Source organism: Chenopodium album, chromosome 8, assembly GCF_948465745.1.
Source record: "Chenopodium album chromosome 8, dcCheAlbu1.1, whole genome shotgun sequence".
NCBI lineage: Eukaryota > Viridiplantae > Streptophyta > Magnoliopsida > Caryophyllales > Amaranthaceae > Chenopodium > Chenopodium album.
The window spans coordinates 70,541,189-70,561,698 of NC_137841.1; the positions used below are offsets into that span (position 1 = coordinate 70,541,189).

A 20,510-nucleotide genomic window follows, 5' to 3' on the forward strand; every position below is an offset into this window, starting at 1 on the left:
CAATTGCGGCTTGTAAAAGTATAGCAATATTAAATTGATGAATCGAGCAGATGTTAATTTGATATTAAAGGCTATTTTCAATGAGGACTTAGATCTAGTAAATTGCGAGAGCCTGTTAGATCTATGTTGATTAATAAATTGCGAGAGCCTGTTAATCATGTTATTTATGCAATGTCAATGATTGATTACTATGTTTTACCCTGGAGTATTATTTATTGGTGAACCTATACCCTAGATCCCTTTATATATTGTTTTCTCCCTACTCTTATTCTTTGTAGTTTAGTCTCATACTTAATTATAAATATCGGTTACTTAAATAATTTAGATTATAATAATTAATTGGAAGTAAAAAGACTTTTTTCCCTGTGGAGATCGACCCTACTTCCCTATCTACCTTAGTTAGTGATTTAGGTATTTATTTTTGATTAGGGGATACGACTTTACCCTGTCAAAATTTGGCGCCGTTGCCGGGGAAACGGTTTTATTTTTATTTCTGATTGTTTTTGTAGTCTAGATTATTTCCCTTTTTGTCTCAGAGAGCGTTAGTTCTCTGAGACAAATCTCATATTTGCTTCTAGTTTTTGTTTATGCCCAGGTGTTCCAGATCAGGTTATATCCCATTCGATCCTGAGATCGAACGTTCCTTCCATAGACAGAAAAACTTCTACAAGCAAATCCTGGCGGATTCTGGTGATACTAACAATAATCACCGCGATCCTCCAACTGATTCTAGCGATTTAGAGACATCATCAGACACAGAATCAGAGATGGCGGCTCCAAAGAAGCTTAGTGATTATTCACAACCAAAGCTTACGGATTTTCCATATCTCACCCCTACTCCGGCTCTTGATGGGGTTCAATTTGAAATTAAACCTCAATTTATAACGATGATAGAGAGGAAGCAATTCAGTGGAGCCAAGGGTGAAGACCCGAATCTTCACATTGCCGACTATTGTCAATATTGCAACACCATCAGGCAAGCCGGGGTCACTCAAGACCAAATCAGGGAGATTCTTTTTCCCTTCTCTTTAACTGGAAAAGCTAAATTGTGGTTTAATGGCTTGAATAGAACTACACTTGGTATAACTGACTGGGAAACTCTTGTTTTGGATTTCTATAACAAGTATTATCCTGCAGAGAGAACAGCAGTACTACGAAGTGCAATTCAGAACTTTGCCCAAGAAGCCGATGAGTCTTTATATGAGGCTTGGGAGAGGTTTAAGGACTTACAAAGAGAATGCCCTCACCATAATTTAGCACAATGGCAGTTAATCCAAGCCTTTTATAACGGCATTGGAAATTCTTCTAGAATAATTTTAGACTCTGCAGCTAGTGGGAGATTTATGAATCTTAATGTTGATGATGCAGGTCAGGTTATTGAAGATATGGCGATACACAATTCCCAATATGGGAATCCCAGAGGATTTGCTAATAAGGGGAAACATAGTGTCGACTCTGTATCCTTTTTGCAAGCTCAACTGACCTCTATTTGCCAAAAAATAGATAATCTGAGCACTGCTAATGTAGCTAATGTTTCTGCGATTAATAATAATTCTAATGAGGCTTTCTGTGAAAACTGTGGTATTGTAGGTCATTGGGAGCAGGATTGCAGGAGTTCCGTGGAGCAAGTTAATGTCTTCCAAGCTTATAGGCAGAATAACCCATACTCCAACACTTACAATCCTGGATATCGGAATCATCCATACTTTTCCTACCGGAGCACTAATATTCAAAATCCACCACCACAAGAACCACAGTTGCCACAGCAACAGCAGCAGAAATATTATCATCCCAATGCTAGCCAGAAGAATCAACCACAACAACCCCCCTCATCTTCCGACCCTTCTTTGGGGGAAATTATAGCAATGTTGGTCAATATGCAAAAGCACATGGAGAGCAGGGATGCGACAATTGATCAAATTCTAGCGCATAATAAAATTGTAGATAATCAAATTGCGCAACTCTCCGCTACTCTACAAGCACACCAACAGGGAGCCTTGCCGGCACAACCAACTAGGCCTACGGATCAAGCATTTGCAATTACTCTAAGGAGTGGTTCAAACTATGAAGGGCCCTCTATGCCCAGAGTTGATGAACCTATTTTATTAAATACTGCTAATCTTGATTCCATTAAACCAAACAATGTAGTTGATAGCCCCGTAGGGCTAAAGGATAATACTAACATATCTAATTCTACATTGCAGGGTAAAACTCCAGAGATGGTGGCTACTCCAGACAAGAATAAGAATGCTCAAAAGCCAATCATCAAACTTCCTTTCCCCAATCGTCAATTGAAGACAAACTTGGATAAGCAGTTTGGTAAGTTCCTGGAGGTGGTTAAAGATTTGAAGGTAACAGTTCCCTTTACTGAATTGATCACACAAATCCCCTCGTATGCAAAATTTATGAAAGAAATTTTGACGAGAAAAAGGTCTATTAGTGAAGTAGAGACAGTAGCTTTCACTGCAGAGTGTAGTGCCGTACTTCAAAATAAGTCTCCACCTAAATTAAAAGATCCGGGTAGTTTCTCTATCCCTTGTCATATTGGCAATCTCTTGATTGATAATGCATTATGTGATTTGGGTGCTAGTGTTAGCGTCATGCCATTATCTGTGTGTTCTAAGTTAAATATGGGTAAATTAAAAGCTACCAATATAACTCTGCAAATGGCCGACCGTTCTTTCAAATACCCCCTAGGTGTTTTAGAGGATGTTCCCGTCAGAGTAGGTAAATTTTATATACCTATGGATTTTGTTGTTCTTGATATGGATGAGGATATGCAAACCCCAATTATTTTGGGTAGACCATTCCTTAACACTGCAGGAGCAGTCATAGATGTTAGAAGTGGTAAGTTAACACTATCAGTAGGGGACGATAAAGTTGTTTTTAATCTGAATAATGCCCCCAAAAGCTCCATGACTGAGGAGAAATGTTTCAGTGTTAATGTGGCTGTAAATTATTCTAACAAGCCCCAAACTCTTGAAAAAGATCTCTTGGAGGCGGTATCTTGTGTTGCATCCTTTTCAGATGAGATAGAAAGATGGCAAAAGGAAGTCGATGCAATAGAAAGAGCACTCTACAATGTTGGTCTTGGTTTCGAGGATGAACAAGTGGAACCGATCGAGCAAGTTGTGCGAATCGAGCCTACAGTAAGTGTTCCGCCAGATCGAGTTGCAAGTGTTGAACGCAATGACAATTTGAAGCAACATTCGATCGGAAAAGGGTTTTTAGTGCGGAGCATTGAAGAACCCCCAATCCAAGTCAAGGAGGATCCACCAGATAAGGCAACTTGGCGTCCCACAGGTTATGTCAGGAAGCCGCATCGCAGCCTAAACATCGCTAGACCGGGTGAGAAACCACCCGATCAAGCGTTAGGCCAAGGGTCCTAGGAATTGTACTTGGTAAGAAGGTCGTGTGGGACCTAGATAAACCAGCGCTTTGCGGGAGGCAACCCGTATTTATAATGCTTTCTAGGCTAGTTTTCCTTTTCCTTAATTTTTCTTATTTTATTTTTATTTTTTTTCAGAGAGGCGAGGAGAGTGATATTTCACCAGTTTTAAGTGTTGTTGTACAGGTATGAATTTGACAGGTATAAAGACTTAGAAATTTTTTGAAGAAGAAACGAAATCGGGGTATAAGGCTCTCTCGGGCCCGATCGGGCAACGTCGCCCGATCGGGCGCGCAAGCTACCCAGAATTCAGCAGCAATTTCGCCCGATCGGGCGGAGTCGCCCGATCGGGCGCGCAAGTGCAGTCAGAAACTCGAGCAAATTTCGCCCGATCGGGCGAGGTTGCCCGATCGGGCGCAAATCGAGTAAAGGAAAAGATATATCGGGCGGAGCTCGCCCGATCGGGCGCGCGTACGCATCAGCAAACTTAGTCAATTTCGACAGGCCATAACTTTTGCGTTTCTTATCCTATTTTTGTGTGTGACCTGTCGTTGGAAAGCTCTTCAAGTCTAGTTTCCAATGCAATTGGAATCACTGTATTATCATTTATATATCAAAAGTTATGATCAGAATAGTGCACCTGACTCAAATTTGAACTTTTTCCCACTAACACTTTATTTCTTTCTTGCCCAATTTTGTTCCAAAGAGATGTATTGCAATCCTCGAGACTTTGGTGACATTGATGTGGTGATGATGAAGAGTAGTCACCTTGACTACTAGCTTCCCTTTAAGACAATGAGGACATTGTCTGATTTAGCTTGGGGGGAGGTTCTCGTGTTCGTATGGTACATCTTTCACTCTCTCTCTTCTTTTTTTTATTTTTATTTTTCTTAGTATAGATTTTATTACTTTCTTAGGTTAGTTTTGTTCCAATGAATTGTAAATCATGCTTCCCTGTGCCCCATACTTGAGAAAAATTTGTTTTGATTCTTGGTATCTGATGATGAGCATTGTGGATTTGTTGGTCATGATTTGAAGTTTAATTATTTGGATTCCTAAACATGCGTCAATTTTGTCCAACTACTTGTGAATATAGTGCTTGACTAGTTGATTTGGTTAGGAAATGTGTGATAGTTCCATAATTCCTGGTATGTCAATGAATTTGAGTATTGATTTGCAACTATGAGTAGTGTTTCATGACTTATTATTATGCACATGAGGAGGACGAAGGCATTCATTCTTTTAGGTAGCCTTCAGAGTATTAGATACATTTGTTCCCTTCTTGTTACCCATGTTGTTGCTTGTGCCATTTTATTGTTTATTTAGCCACATTACAAGCCTATATGAGCCCCATTGGTTACTAGTCTCAAGCTTGGCTTGGGGGAGCTATTAGTTGGTGAGGTGAGGGAGTTGTGGTGTGCATATTATTTGCACAATGTGGGAATAAAAGAAGAGTTTTTGTTCTTTGATATTTGATTGGAAAATATTGATGTTGTGTTTCAAAGTTGAAATTTCCAATATGAGTTGAAAAGAAAAAAAAAGAGCAAAAGAAAAATGTTTGATGTTCAAATGTTCTAAGTGAAGGTTAATAAAAAAAGAAAAAAAAAGAGAAAAAAAATTCAAGTTTGAAAAAGAAAAAAGAATGAGTTCAAAGTTTTTTTTTCACTCAAAGTTCTACATTATCATATTTTTATGAGTGATTATTGTAAGTGTTGAAAATTATTTGATATGATTGGAGTTGTATTTGGTGAATTTTTGGTGGAGTTGAGTATGTTGGGGATTTATTGGTTATTATTTATTTTTGACCTTGGTTTTATTTATTAGAATTTGCTCCCTTTAAGCATAGCTTTTCTCTCACTTATTCCCAAATTTATCCTACCCTTTACCCTAGCCTTACATTACAAGCTTTAAAGACCTTCTGACCTTTGTGCATAGAATTGTATGAATGTGAAAGTGTTGCTTATCAATGCAAGTTATGACTTGGCATATTTCGAGTCGACTAGTAGGTTGAGCGTTCATTGTTTTGTACACGCGAGAGTGTGAGTTGGGAGGGCATTGTTCACATAAAGGGGTTGGTTGGAGAGAGATCGAGTACATTCTTTACTCGCCACATAAATGAGAGTTGAGTGTGTGAGCACTAGTCTTGAATTCTATATGCTCTTGTGGTTTGCTCTACTTGACAATTGTTGGGGAGGAAGGGTGATTAGATGAATAAGATTGATTGATGTTGAAGCGTGTTCATTAGATTTGCCTTGAGTTGTTGGTTATTGATTTGACTATTGCGGTGAAGTATGTTTTATATGTTCATTGATGAGCTCTTTGCTTAGGGACAAGCAAAGGTTTGGCTTGGGGGAGTTTGATATGTCCATTTTATATAGTGTTTTACCCCCGTCCCTTGGTCGTTATTAGTAGTGTTTTTGGCTCCTTCGGGCCACTTTTATTACTAATTTGTGTGTTCTAGTGTTTTCGTAGTTTTAGTTGTATTTTACAGGAAATTGCACTCTTGGAGCATTTTCCCGGGCTTTATTGGATCGACTACGAAAGCTAGAAGGACACGGCCACTTTTGGAGCCCAAGATCGGTGAGAGCCGGTGATTAAGGGCTCGGTAATTGGGATCACGAGGCATTTGGACCATGTATTCGAGACCCGAGAGGAAATATGGATTGGGCCGAGAAATCTAGCCCAATCGAAGTCCAAGCCTCGAAGAAGAAGACCGGGCCCGATCGGGTGAGCGTAGGCTCGATCGGGCGCGGCACATCAGTATAGGCGTTGTGAAAAAGGCGGGCCCGATCGGGCGGCCCTTCGCCCGATCGGGTGCGTGTTTTCTTAGTAGATGATTAACATAGTTTTAATTTGTTTTAGCGTAGGATTTTTGTACGGAATATAAATACTCCTCCGTAATACGTTTTTTATGATCTCTCTTCTTCCCTTATCTCTTCTCTCTTAGACTTTCTCTCTCTTCTTAGTTTTCTCTCTCTTAAACTCTCTCTAAACCTTTGTTCTTAATTCTTTCTTTTAATTCCAGATTTATTTTGGTAACGATTTCTCTTCCCTTAATCTTAGTTATTATTTTATTCCTTTGATCATGAGTTATTTTATTATTTTGATTAGTTTAGTTTTTAATATGTGTGAGTAGTTTAATTTCTAGGGTTTATGGGGATCTAATAAATAATATGAAGGGGTAAATTATTGTTGTTAATTATCAATGCTAGATTAATTTCCTATTGATTGATTTAATGCTCTGTGACTAGATTAGGCCTATCTTTTATGCATGAGTTTGACAATATTGATTCAAGAATCGAGAGATGAGAATTAATGTTTAGGTCTAGTTTCAATAGGCAAGTTAATTTATAAATGGTTAAGTCAAGATTCGAGAGATGAGATTTAATACCGGTAAATTAATTGTGTGATTGTAATAAGTAGCGAGAGCCCTTTACAATCTGGTTAATTGATGCATTGATGATTGACTATTATTGATTATTGGTATTGCATGATAATTTCTTATTGGATTGTTTTAATGTTTTACAATTGCGGCTTGTAAAAGTATAGCAATATTAAATTGATGAATCGAGCAGATGTTAATTTGATATTAAAGGCTATTTTCAATGAGGACTTAGATCTAGTAAATTGCGAGAGCCTGTTAGATCTATGTTGATTAATAAATTGCGAGAGCCTGTTAATCATGTTATTTATGCAATGTCAATGATTGATTACTATGTTTTACCCTGGAGTATTATTTATTGGTGAACCTATACCCTAGATCCCTTTATATATTGTTTTCTCCCTACTCTTATTCTTTGTAGTTTAGTCTCATACTTAATTATAAATATCGGTTACTTAAATAATTTAGATTATAATAATTAATTGGAAGTAAAAAGACTTGTTTCCCTGTGGAGATCGACCCTACTTCCCTATCTACCTTAGTTAGTGATTTAGGTATTTATTTTTGATTAGGGGATACGACTTTACCCTGTCAGTATTTGAGACCATGTTTAACATTTCGGAAATTTTTATTTACGGGCGAAAAAAGTCAAAAAATTCAAAAATTGAAAGCTAATATCACGCTTTTTTTAGAAATCTTGGGGCCTTCGTGGCCCGGTGTCTATAAGTCTCGAAATTCTAGGGAATACAATTCGGGGTCATATAATGTCGTTTGGAACCATATGTGATCATTATTTGTTGTCATAAATGTTCATTGTAGGCTTGAGTTAATGAACTCGATGCAAGTTTTAAACCGGTAAATTGGTCGTTTAAAGGCAAATTGGATGGTTCCACCTACCCAATTGGACCTTAGAGGGTATTAGGGAGAATGGTAAGTATTTCGGAAATTTTTTTTTTCCGGGCAAAAAAAGTCAAAAAAATTCTTAAATTGAAGACTAATATCCACGCTTTTTGAGAAACTTTTTAGGTTTCAGAGCCCGGTGTCGTAAAGGTTTGAGATTTTACGAGATACATCTCGGAGTCATATAATACTATTTTAAACCATAAATGATCATTATATGTTGTCATAAATGTTCGTTGTAGGCTTGAGTGAATGAAATCGGTGCAAGCAGTGGCGTATCTAGGAATTCCGAACTGTGGATTCGGAATTTTGAAAAAAATGATGATCATATATTAACTAAATATTCAATACATAAGTTCATTTTTTTTTAATTACAAATGGATGGATTTTAACAAAAAAAAAAACAAAAAAAACTACAAAAGCATTTTTCGAGTTTTCATAGTTTGAAAGCGTGCTAATACATTACTACTTCTATAAATCTATATTTCTATTGCAAAAAATCAATATTACACATAAAAATAAATATAAAAAATCTCAAGTCCCCAATAAACACAAATTTAACAATGTAAACTTCTTCTAATTATCAATTAAAAGACCAAGTAAAAATTTAAAATTCTAAGTTTCTACAATTCAATTGGTCAACAATTCAAGTATTCAAAAATATATCAAAACCAATTAAAAAAATAAGTGTAAAAAAAAAAAAAAAAAAAAAAAAAAAAAAAAAAAAAAAAAAAAACATAAATTGAAGGCAGCAGGAATCGAACCTAAGACCTAAGAAGGAGGTTCAATGCTCTAACAATCACTCCCTTACTAATGTGCCAGGATTTGACATTTGATTATTTATCTCACATAAATTAGTTTTAACCCATTTTTTCTTTTTTTTTAAATAAAAAATAATTAAAACTTATAATTTTTTTCCGAAAAATCTGTGGGTTCAATGAACCCCCTTGAACCCCTCTAGATCCGCCCCTAGGTGCAAGTTGTAAACCGGTAAATTGGTCGTTTTAAGGCAAATTAAATGGTTCCGTCCACCCGATTGGACTGTCGGAGGGTACTAGGGACCATGGTAAAAATTTCGGCAATTTTTATTTTCGGGCAAAAAAAAGTCAAAAAATTCCAAAATTGAAGGCTAATATCCACGATTTTTGAAAAAATTTTGAAGTTTCGGGGCCAGGTGTCGATAGGGTTTGAGATTTAAGGATATGCATCTCGGTGTCATATAATGTTGTTTGGAACCATATATGATCATTATATGTTGTCATAATTGTTCGTGGTAGGCTTGAATTAATGAAATCGGTGCAAGTTTTAAGTTGGTAAATTTGTCGTTTAAAGGCAAATTAGATGGTTCCACTCACCCAATGACCCAATTGGACCCCCAGAGGGTATTTGGGACCATGGTAAACATTTCGGCTATTTTTATTTTCGGGCGAAAAAAAGTAAAAAAATTCCAAAATTGAAGGCTAATATCAACGCTTTTTTAGAAATTTTAGGGCCTTCGTGGCCCGGTGTCAAAAAGTCTCGAAATTCTAGGGAATACAATTCGGGGTCATATAATGTCGTTTGGAACCATATGTGATCATTATTTGTTGTCATAAATGTTCGTTGTAGGCTTGAGTTAATGAACTCGATGCAAGTTTTAAACTGGTAATTGGTCGTTTAAAGGTAAATTGGATGGTTCCACCCACCCAATTGGATCCTAGAGGGTATTAGGGACAATGGTAAGCTTTTCGGCAATTTTTATTTCCGGGCGAAAAAAAGTCAAAAAAATTCTTAAATTAAAGGCTTATATCCACGCTTTTTGAGAAACTTTTTAGGTTTCGGGGCCCGGTGTCGTAAAGGTTTGAGATTTTAGGGGATACATCTCGGGGTCATATAATACTATTTTAAACCATAAATGATAATAATTTGTTGTCATAAATGTTCGTTGTAGACTTGAGTGAATGAAATCGGTGCAAGTTATAAACCGGTAAATTGGTCGTTTTAAGGCAAATTGGATAGTTCCGCCCACTTGATTGGACTGTTGCAGGGTACTAGGGACCATGGTAAACATTTCGGCAATTTTATTTTCGTGCAAAATAAAGTCAAAAAATTGCAAAATTAAAGGCTAATATCCACGCTTTTTGAGAAATTTTGGAGCCTTCGAGGCCCGTCGTCTACAAGTCTCGAAATTCTATGGAATACATCTCTGGGTCATATAATGTCGTTTGGAAGCATATGTGATCATTATTTGTTGTCATAAATGTTCGTTGTAGGCTTGAGTTAATGGAATCGGTGCAAGTTTTAAATCGGTAATTTGGCCGTTTAAAAGTAAATTAGATGGTTCCACCCACCCAATTGGACCCCCAGAGAGTATTAGGGATCATGGTAAACATTTCGGCAATTTTTTATTTTCGGGCGAAAAAAAGTCAAAAAAATTCTTAAATTGAAGGCTAATATCCACGCTATTTGAGAAATTTTTTAGAATTCGGGGCCCTATGTCGTAAAGGTTTTAGATTTTAGGTGATACATCTCGGGGTCATATAATATTATTTTAAACCATAAATGATCATTATATGTTGTCATAATTGTTCGTGGTAGGCTTGAATTAATGAAATCGGTGCAAGTTGTAAATTGGTAAATTAGACGTTTAAAGGCAAATTGGATGGTTCCGCCTACCAGATTGGACTCACTGAAGGTACTAGGGACCATGGTTAACATTTTGTCTATTTTATTTTCGGGCGAAAAAAGTAAAAAAATTCCAAAATTGAAGGCTAATATCCACGATTTTTGAGGTTTCGGAGCCAAGGGTCGAAAAGGCTTGAGATTTAAGGAGATTTATTTCGGGGTCATATAATGCCGTTTGGAACAATATATGATCATTATATGTTGTCATAATTGTTCGTAGTAGGCTTGAATTAATGAAATCGGTGCAAGTTTTAAGTTGGTAAATTTGTCGTGTAAAGGCAAATTAGATGGTTCCACTCACCCAATTGGACTCCAAGAGGGTATTAGGGACCGTGGTAAACATTTCCCCAATTTTTATTTTCGAGTGAAAAAAAGTCAAAAAAATTCAAAAATTGAAGTCTAATATCCACGCTTTTTGAGGAATTTTGGAGCATTCGGGGCCCGGTATCTAAAAGTCTCAAAATTCTAGGGAATGCATCTCGGGGTCATATAATGTTGTTTGGAACCATATATGATCATTATTTGTTGGCATAAATGTTCGTGGTAGGCTTGAGTTAATGAAATCGGTGCAAGTTGTAAAGCGGTAAATTAGCCGTTTAAAGGCAAATTGGATAGTTCCGCCCACTCGATTGGACTATCGGAGGGTATTAGGGACCATGGTAAACATTTCGTCAATTTTTATTTTCGGGCGAAAAAAAGTTAAAAAATTCAAAAATTGAAGGCTAATATCCACGCTTTTTGAGAAATTTTGGAGTCGTCGGGGCCCGGTGTCTAAAAGTCTCGAAATTCTAGGGAATACATCTATGGGTCATATAATGTCGTTTGGAACCATATGTGATCATTATTTGTTGTCATAAATGTTTGTTGTAGGCTGGAGTTAATGGAATCAGTGCAAGTTGTAAATCGGTAAATTGGTCGTTTAAAAGTAAATTGGAAGGTTCCACCCACCCAATTGGACCCCCCCAGAGGGTATTAGAGACCATGGTAAAAATTTCTGCAATTTTTTATTTTTGGACGAAAAAAAGTCAAAAAAATTCTTCAATTGAAGGCTAATATCCACGCTTTTTGAGAAATTTTTTGAAGTTTCGGGGCCCGGTGTCGTAAAAGTTTGAGATTTTAGGGGATACATCTCGGGGTGATATAATACTATTTTAAACCATAATGATCATTATATGTTGTCATAAATGTTAGTGGTAGGCTTGAGTTAATGAAATCGGTGCAAGTTGTAAACCGGTAAATTGGTCGTTTAAAGGCAAATTAATTGGATGGTTCTGCCCACCCGATTGGACTCTCGGAGGGTATTAGGGACCATGGTAAAAATTTCGGCAATTTTATTTTCGAGCGAAATAAAGTCAAAAAATTCCAAAATTGAAGGCTAAGATCCACGTTCGTTGACAAATTTTTGAGGTTTCGGGGCTAGGTGTCGAAAAGGCTTGAGATTTAAGGAGATACATCTCGGGGTCATATAATGTCGTTTGGAACCATATATGATCATTATTGTTCGTGGTAGGCTCGAATTAATGAAATCGATGCAAGTTGTAAATTGGTAAATTTGTCGTTTAAAGGCAAACTATGTTAGAACCCGTGCAATGCACGGTTTATATAAAACCTATTTTTAATTTGTACATTTTAATAATAAATAGCTATTATACATTAATATAAATAAGAATTACGTACATTTTGTAATTTAAAATCTTTTATTTTAATTAGTATCTGTTCGACGCGGTCTAATTCATAGTTCAATGTAGGCGAACGTTTATTAGTGTGTTATTAAAAATGATTTTAATTTCCTACTAGGTTTTAGTTATAAGATAGAAGCCTTTAATATTTAAAGTTCAAAAATGTTAAATAGGATAACTCTTCACACACACACACACACACACACACACACACACACACACAAAAAAAAATATATATATATATATAAATAAATAAATAAACTTATAAAATAAAATAAAATAAAAATGACATCATCATTGCATTTAGGCGGGAAATTTTAATTTTTATTAAGAGAATGACACAAGGGCAGTAATGATGTCATTATCTTTTGTTTTAGTAATAGTTAATAGATTAGATGGTTGATATATCTATTTTGTATAGTGTTTTACCCCCGTCCCTTGGTCGTAATTAGTAGTGGTTTTGGCTCTTTAGAGCTACTTTTATTACTAATTGGTGTTTTCTAGTGTTTTCGTAGTTTTGGTAGAGTTTTGTAGGAAATTTCATCTTTGGAGGTTTTTCCTGGGGTCGCGGAACAACTACGAGCATTTAAAGGCATGATTGATTGCATTTGGACACAGAGTATTCAAGGCACGGAGTGGAGATTCGAATTGGGCCAAGAATGAAGCCCTATCCAAGTCCAGCATATAGTCGGGCCTGATCAGGCGAGCTTTAGCCCGATCGGGCGGATGCCCAGAACAAGAGCGCGAGGCAAAAGGCGGGCCCGATCGGGCGACCCTTCGCTCGATCGGGCGCGCGTTTCTGGGGAGCTATTTTCAGCGATTCCTTTGTTCTAATTAGGAGTAATTTTGGGTTATTGTATAAATACGATTTTAATGCTTTTGTTTAGGACCTCTCTTCTTAGACTTTCTCTCTCTACTTAGTTTTATTTTCTCTCTCTACAAACTTCATACCTTGTTCTTGATTCAACTCCTTGTTTACGATAACTTCGGTAACAATTTCCTCTTTATTAATTTCAGTAATTTTATTTCTTTAATTCATCATGTTTCCTTTAATTGCTTTATTTAGTTTAGATTTAATTATGTGTAAGTAGTTCTCTTTCTAGGGTTTGTGGGGATCCATAAATAATATGAAAAGGGTAATTTATTATTGTTGATTATCAATGCTTAATTAATTTTCTATTGATTGATTTAATGCTATGCAATTAGATTAGGTCTGGTTTAATTGTATGAGTTTAGCAATATTGATTCGACATTCGAGGGATGAGAATTGATGTTTAGGCTTAGTTTCAATAGGCGGACTAATTTATAAATGGTTAAGTCGAGATTCGAGAGATGAGATTTAATACCAATAAATTAACTTTGTGATTGTAATACGTAGTGAAAGCCCTTTATAATCTGATTAATTGATGCATTGATGATTGATTGTTATGTTTTACCCTGGAATATTGTTTATTAGCGACCTGTAGACACCTAAAAATGTCTCCCCAAAACCAAACCCGATGATGAACAACCTTTCACCGCCACTATTGGTCGGGTTTAGTATTTAATCCCGAGAGTGCTTAAAAAATCGTATTTTATTAAATTCATATTTTTGAACAGTCCATGGATTAGTCTTGATGTTTGGTAAAAGCATAGTTTTAATTTCAGCCCAAACTTATTAATTAATTTTTAGCCCAAACCTTTTTTATTTTATTGTTTTATTATTTATTTTTGGCCCAAACCCTTTATTTATTTTTATTTAATTAATTTCTTATTTTAGCCCGAATAATAAAAAGTCAGAAAAGGCCCGAAATTATCAATCGGCACTTAAAATGCCGAAGGATATTAGGGTTAAAAATGTATTTAGACGGAAAAACAGGCTGGAATTTCCCGCGCCACGGCAGGTACCTACCGTGTCACGGGAATCCTTCCTGTCTGACGGTGGGATTTCCCGTGACACGGGAGGTCTGCCGTGACACGGGACATTCCGTGTCTTTTCCGCGTAAACCCTTAACGCGTTTTTTATCCCGTTTTCTGAAAATTTTCCGAGTCACATCAATTATGTACCGTGTCACGGGAAAGTGTACCGTCTGACGGTGGAGCTTCCCGTGTCACGGTACAGTTTGACCGTGTCACGGGATACTTTTTTAGGGTTTTTATCATTTTAGGGTTCCGTGTGCTCCCTCAGCACATTTTCCCTATAAATACCCCCTCATTTCTGATGAACGGGGCACCGGGTAATTCTCTTATTTTATTTTCTCCTCTCTTCTATGCTTTAGCCTAAACACTAGCCTACCCTTTTCTACTTCAAAATTCCTTCTTCAAGTACTCAAAGGAGTCCATACTTTACTCGTGGTTCTATCCTTAAGCCAAGGCGTGAAAGGTAGAATTGTTTGAGGGTTTGGCCCCAAAATCAACTTTACTTTATTTTATTTAATTTAATCATCGTTTTATTATTTCCTTGAAGTTACTAACTCGTTTATTATTTTGTAGTTGCAAACAAACAGAATCAAAGTAAGGATCATGCTCTTTTTATTTTTATTATTTTTCTAACGATTTTATGTTGTTGGAATTGTGATTAAATGGGTTTTAATATTAATGTTATTCTATTTATGATCACCATATTGCATGTTTAAAGGGAATATGTAATTGAAAATCACGCCTAATAAGATAATTTGGACAACCGGTTTAGGGTCCTTTTAATCTTATTATTAATTGAAGTGATCACAAATATTTTAGAATTATGTGTGCATTAATGTTCCACCATTTTAGTTAAATAATAGTTTGGAGCGAATTGAATTATTGTTTGTATGCCTTTGAGATCACAGGAATACTTTTCACTATAAGAATCGAGTAGAGGCCAATACGGGCGAATGTGACTCCATGACTCACTTCGTACCATCATCCCCGATCCTCCTTTCGTGGTTCCGAACCATATGGAGTTAGTAATCTCATGGATTATGAATGGGGTGTGACCTTCACGGGTCAATCGTTGTTGCCTTCGTTGTCCCTTTATCGTGGTTGCCTTTTATGATCCGTGAACGGTTTACAAGTTCCTTAAAAACTTGTTGGCGGCTCCCTACTTTCCTTGTCCCTAATCGTATATGTAAATTCCCACTTCCTATGAGTGCCAAGCATATTCACCACATGCTTTAACGTAGTGTAGGGAATAATTTCAAGCCTTAAATCCCACTAGCTCGAACCCCACTGTGATCATACACTAAATTACGGTGGCGTCCAAAAGGGAAGAAGATAGAGCAAAAGAGTCGCCAACAAGTTTTTAAGGAACTTGTAAACCGTTCATAGGATGAAGGTTACACCCCTTAACGATCCAAGAGATCGTCAACTCCATAAGGTCATGAACCAAATAAGGGTCCGGGGATGAAGGTACAAATCCAACCTAAAAGAGATTGAACCTGCCCTAATAATAGGCCTCTACTTTATTCTGATCGTATTTATGTGCGCTTTTTAATTAACATGCAATCAATAGGATTAACCCTAAACCTGTTTATCTATGTTGGTTGAATATAATGCACAAATAAACTATTATTGGCGATCACTTGAATTATAATCAAAGTTAACCTAACAAGATTATTAATTATTTTATTAAGCATGATTACAAGTACCAAAATTCCCTTTAAGCATGCAATAAAAGGTGTGATCAAGCAATAAAGAATAAATAATCAAGCAACATAATCAATAATAATCATGAAGAATAATAATAATCATATCATAATAATAATCATAATCATCATAAATAAAATAATCATCATCAAAATAATAATAAATTATAACAATTATAATCATAATCATGTTCATGTTGATATTAAAGCATAATAATAGCAAGATCCTAGGCATGATACTAACAAGATTAATAACAAACCCTAGCATGTCACTAAGCAATAAAAATCAAATCTTTAACCCTAACATGATACTAGCAATCATAAATATTAGGAAGAGCATAGGAAGCATCGTAACAATCATATTTAATATTAAAAAAAATACCCTAGACATGATACTAGGAACATCATAATAATAATATAAACATGATGTCTACATAATAATATCAATAAATCAATTAAAGCACTTACTTTGATGCCTCGTACCTCTTTCTTTCACGTCTAGGGCGAAGGCAACTTCGAATATGGCTAGGTGTTTCTAGATCTTGTGAATGCGGAATTTTGTATGAAAAAGTAAGTAAGAATTGAATGAATGAAAGAATGCTAATTAAAACTGATTGTAGATGAGAATTCGTGAATGATGAGAATTGGTGAATGATAGATGTAGATGATCGATGATTGTAGGCAATTCGTCCATGAAAACGGAGTTTTTGATACGATATTTATAGAGAAAATCAGCCAAAAAAGATAATTTAACAAAACAGAGTCTGACGCACGCAAAACAAGGTTGGCGCCAACCCTGGCTAGCTGGCGCCAGGCACCAGTGGCTAGCGCCAGGCGCCAATGGCTAGCGTCTGGCGCCAAGCCTGGTTCCAGGCGCCAAGGCCTGGGGTTGGACCCCAGTCTTGATTTTAACGCGTTTTTGAAAATACGATAAGTTTACCGTACTGGAGGATAAAATAATATAATTCCTTCGAAAATGCTATTTAATTTCGATTAAAACTCTGAAAAGTCAACAAAGTCAACTTATCAATGCTAATTGAATTAGGAATGAAAAGAACCTTCTAGAAGAATCTAGAAGACCAAAACCATTCCTAATTGCATTAGGAATGATAAATCATATTAGGCCCTCCCCTAGATCATTGGGCCGCACATAAAGCTCAAACCGGGCCCAGTTTAGTAAATTGGCCATAACTTCCTCAATATTCATCGGAATTGGGCTTATAATATATTGTTGGAAAGGTCTTTGCAAGCCCCATCCAACTACACTATTATTGGACCCATATCATGGACCAACCAAACTGGATTGACTATTTTCTTAAAAATAAAGTTTTCCAAAACAGAGAGAAGAGAAAAGAAATAAAAACTTTCCGCAACACTAGACCTTTCCACACTTTCGTTTCATTCGACTATGATTCGACGTGAAAGGTATTCATCACTGGGTTTGATTTTGGGGAGACACAAATGGGTGTCTACACGTAGGCGCACTTCAAACGATGTCTACAATTTGGCGACTCCACTGGGGAGGATTCTTAATTACTTATCGATTTGAGTGATCGGTATTTAATTAAGATGAGTGGATGAGACTTGAAAGATTCTTGAAAAAATATTCCTGTGATTAATTTGGCATTTTTGCATCTGCATAGACGTTTTAACGTCGCATTCAGGTCTGTCCCGTAAGAAAAATTGGATAACTTGGTTGCGCGCGAAGGAAAACAGGGCACCAATCAGATCTTCTGACTGTCGTGCCACGGCAGTCCTAAAATCAGTCCGGTGGCTTATTTTCTTTCCTTACAGTCGACTTCCTTCGATTTTTTTGAAAAAACGTATGTGTTCTACATGCGTCTTAGCCCCGGGGGATTTAAGCTCTATTGACCCAAAAACGCTCATGGCAATAAGGGTTCATCCGAGTTATTAAATCCACCCAAACCATGGAATCGAGTTTGATTTCATCACGAACTCGCGGAGCCGCCCGTTGGCATACACCCTCAAGGGAGGCTGCCTTGCTAACGCGTCCAAACTCTTAACCATGGTACCCTTTTGACACCCAAAGCTTGACCAATAGTTGAACATAGATCTTGACTCTAGGTTGCGAACTTTTGTACATCATCGTGCCTAAATGCTATGTGGTTGTTTGGTGCTAACCTTCATGTGTTTGCTCTTTTGTTTAACCCATGACCGAGGGTTTTTATTCTCACATAGTAATTAGTACGGATCTAAAATCGGTTAAAATCTGGAAAAATCACAAAACTGACCTGGAATTGTGCACCGTGTCACGGCATGTTCTGCCGCGCCACGGTGAATAGTGTCGTGACACGGGGCTGTCTACCATCTGACGGCAGACTGCACCGTGTCACGACAGTCTGTACCGTGACACGATGCCCAGAAAAGTGTCCTGTCTTTTTTCGATTTTTGTGCGAATGATGTGTCCAGTTTTGTGTTGTGTCTAGTTGTACGGTCAAAACACGCGTCCATAACCTCACTTAATCACTCACATGTCGTGTTCACACACTTTTTTGCTTTAAGTCGTGCACCACTTTTTTGACCGTATTTTAGGAAGTCTTGTTTTTGTGTCTTTTTTTTTCGGAGTAAGTCGGATGGTATCCTCCCTTTAAAAATAAACAAGTAGAATTTATAACATCACTTAGTCACTCACGAGTCAAGTATAGTCCACACACTCTTTATGTTCCGACTCGAGTCGTGCACCAGGTCGTTTATGATCGTATATTAGGTTCATGCACCCTTTTTTCGTCATAATAAAAAATGAGTGGAGTTTTCTCACCTGTTTTCAAATGTCTATTTTTTCCTTCCTTTCCTATCTTGAACAATGAGTCAAACAATTAAGTGAATTGTTTTATTTCACATTACTTGGTCAAGGAACAGGGATAGATCAATACGGTTCGAGCCGTTACCGCAACAATCTCTCAGATCTAATAGGCGTTCAAAGAGAACTTTGTCATCTCCGTTACTCATCACCTTTCAATAGCCACTAAAGAAGACATTGAGAACATCAACAAATCCATTGAGGCACTGTCTTCCATGATGCAAACCCTTACCACTAGTGTCACTACCATGGAACAAAACAAGGTCACTGTTTCCACCTTTGACAAACAGTTTGACCGTGTCACGGTATACTTTTTTAGGGTTTTTATCATTTTAGGGTTCCGTGTGCTCCCTCAGCACATTTTCCCTATAAATACCCCCTCATTTATGATGAACGGGGCACCGGGTAATTCTCTTATTTTATTTTCTCCTCTCTTCTATGCTTTAGCCTAAACACTAGCCTACCCTTTTCTACTTCAAAATTCCTTCTTCAAGTACTCAAAGGAGTCCATACTTTACTCGTGGTTCTATCCTTAAGCCAAGGCGTGAAAGGTAGAATTGTTTAAGGGTTTGGCCCCAAAATCAACTTTACTTTATTTAATTTAATTTAATCATCGTTTTATTATTTCCTTGAAGTTACTAACTCGTTTATTATTTTGTAGTTGCAAACAAACAGAATCAAAGTAAGGATCATGCTCCTTTTATTTTTATTATTTTTCTAACGATTTTATGTTGTTGGAATTGTGATTAAATGGGTTTTAATATTAATGTTATTCTATTTATGATCACCATATTGCATGTTTAAAGGGAATATGTAATTGAAAATCACGCCTAATAAGATAATTTGGACAACCGGTTTAGGGTCCTTTTAATCTTATTATTAATTGAAGTGATCACAAATATTTTAGAATTATGTGTGCATTAATGTTCCACCATTTTAGTTAAATAATAGTTTGGAGCGAATTGAATTATTGTTTGTATGCCTTTGAGATCACAGGAATACTTTTCACTATAAGAATCGAGTAGAGGCCAATACGGGCGAATGTGACTCCATGACTCACTTCGTACCATCATCCCCGATCCTCCTTTCGTGGTTCCGAACCATATGGAGTTAGTAATCTCATGGATTATGAATGGGGTGTGACCTTCACGGGTCAATCGTTGTTGCCTTCGTTGTCCCTTTATCGTGGTTGCCTTTTATGATCCGTGAACGGTTTACAAGTTCCTTAAAAACTTGTTGGCGGCTCCCTACTTTCCTTGCCCCTAATCGTATATGTAAATTCCCACTTCCTATGAGTGCCAAGCATATTCACCACATGCTTTAACGTAGGCGCACTTCAAACGACGCCTACACGACCCTATGCCCTAGGCTTTTATCTCATTGATTTTCCTCCTACTTATATTCCTTCCCACTTTTACTCTTAGTAGTTTAGTTCCCTTTTATAATAACAATTTGGTTACTTGATAATTTAGATTATACTATTAATTAGGAATAAATTGACTTGTTTCCATGTGCTTCGACTCTTCTTCCCTATCCACATAGTTAGTGGATTTAGGTAATACTTTTGATTAGGTGATTACGACTTTAGCCTGTCAATGGTTCCACCCACCCAATTGGACTCCCGGAGGGTATTTGGGACCATGTTAAACATTTTGGTAATTTTTATATCCGGACAAAAAAAAAAAAGTCAAAAAATTCCAAAATTGAAGGCTAATATCCACGTTTTTTGAGAAATTTCGAATGTTTCGGGGCCTGGTGTCGAAAAGCATTGAAATTTTAGCGGATACATCTCGGGGTCATATAATGCTGTTTGGATCCATATATGATCATTATATGTTGTCATAAATGTTCGTGGTAAGCTTGAGTTAATGAAATCGGTGTAAGTTGTAAACTGGTAAATTGGTTGTTTAAAGACAAATTGGATGGTTTCACCCAGCCAATTGGACTCCCGGAGGGTATTCGGGAACATGGTAAACATTTCGGCAATTTTTATTTTCGGGTGAAAAAAAGTCAAAAAATTCCAAAATTGAAGGCTAATATCCACGCTTTTTAAGAAATTTTGGAGGTTTCGGGG

At 36.7% G+C, this 20,510-nt stretch overlaps 1 non-coding gene across 1 annotated transcript; it reads right to left on the reverse strand.

Moving 5' to 3' along the window:
* Window positions 1–1,148: 1,148 nt before the first annotated feature.
* LOC145556926 (small nucleolar RNA R71) lies at window positions 1,149–1,255 on the reverse strand. The gene has a single exon (XR_014092018.1). It is a non-coding gene; the product is annotated as a small nucleolar RNA R71 (small nucleolar RNA).
* Window positions 1,256–20,510: the final 19,255 nt, after the last annotated feature.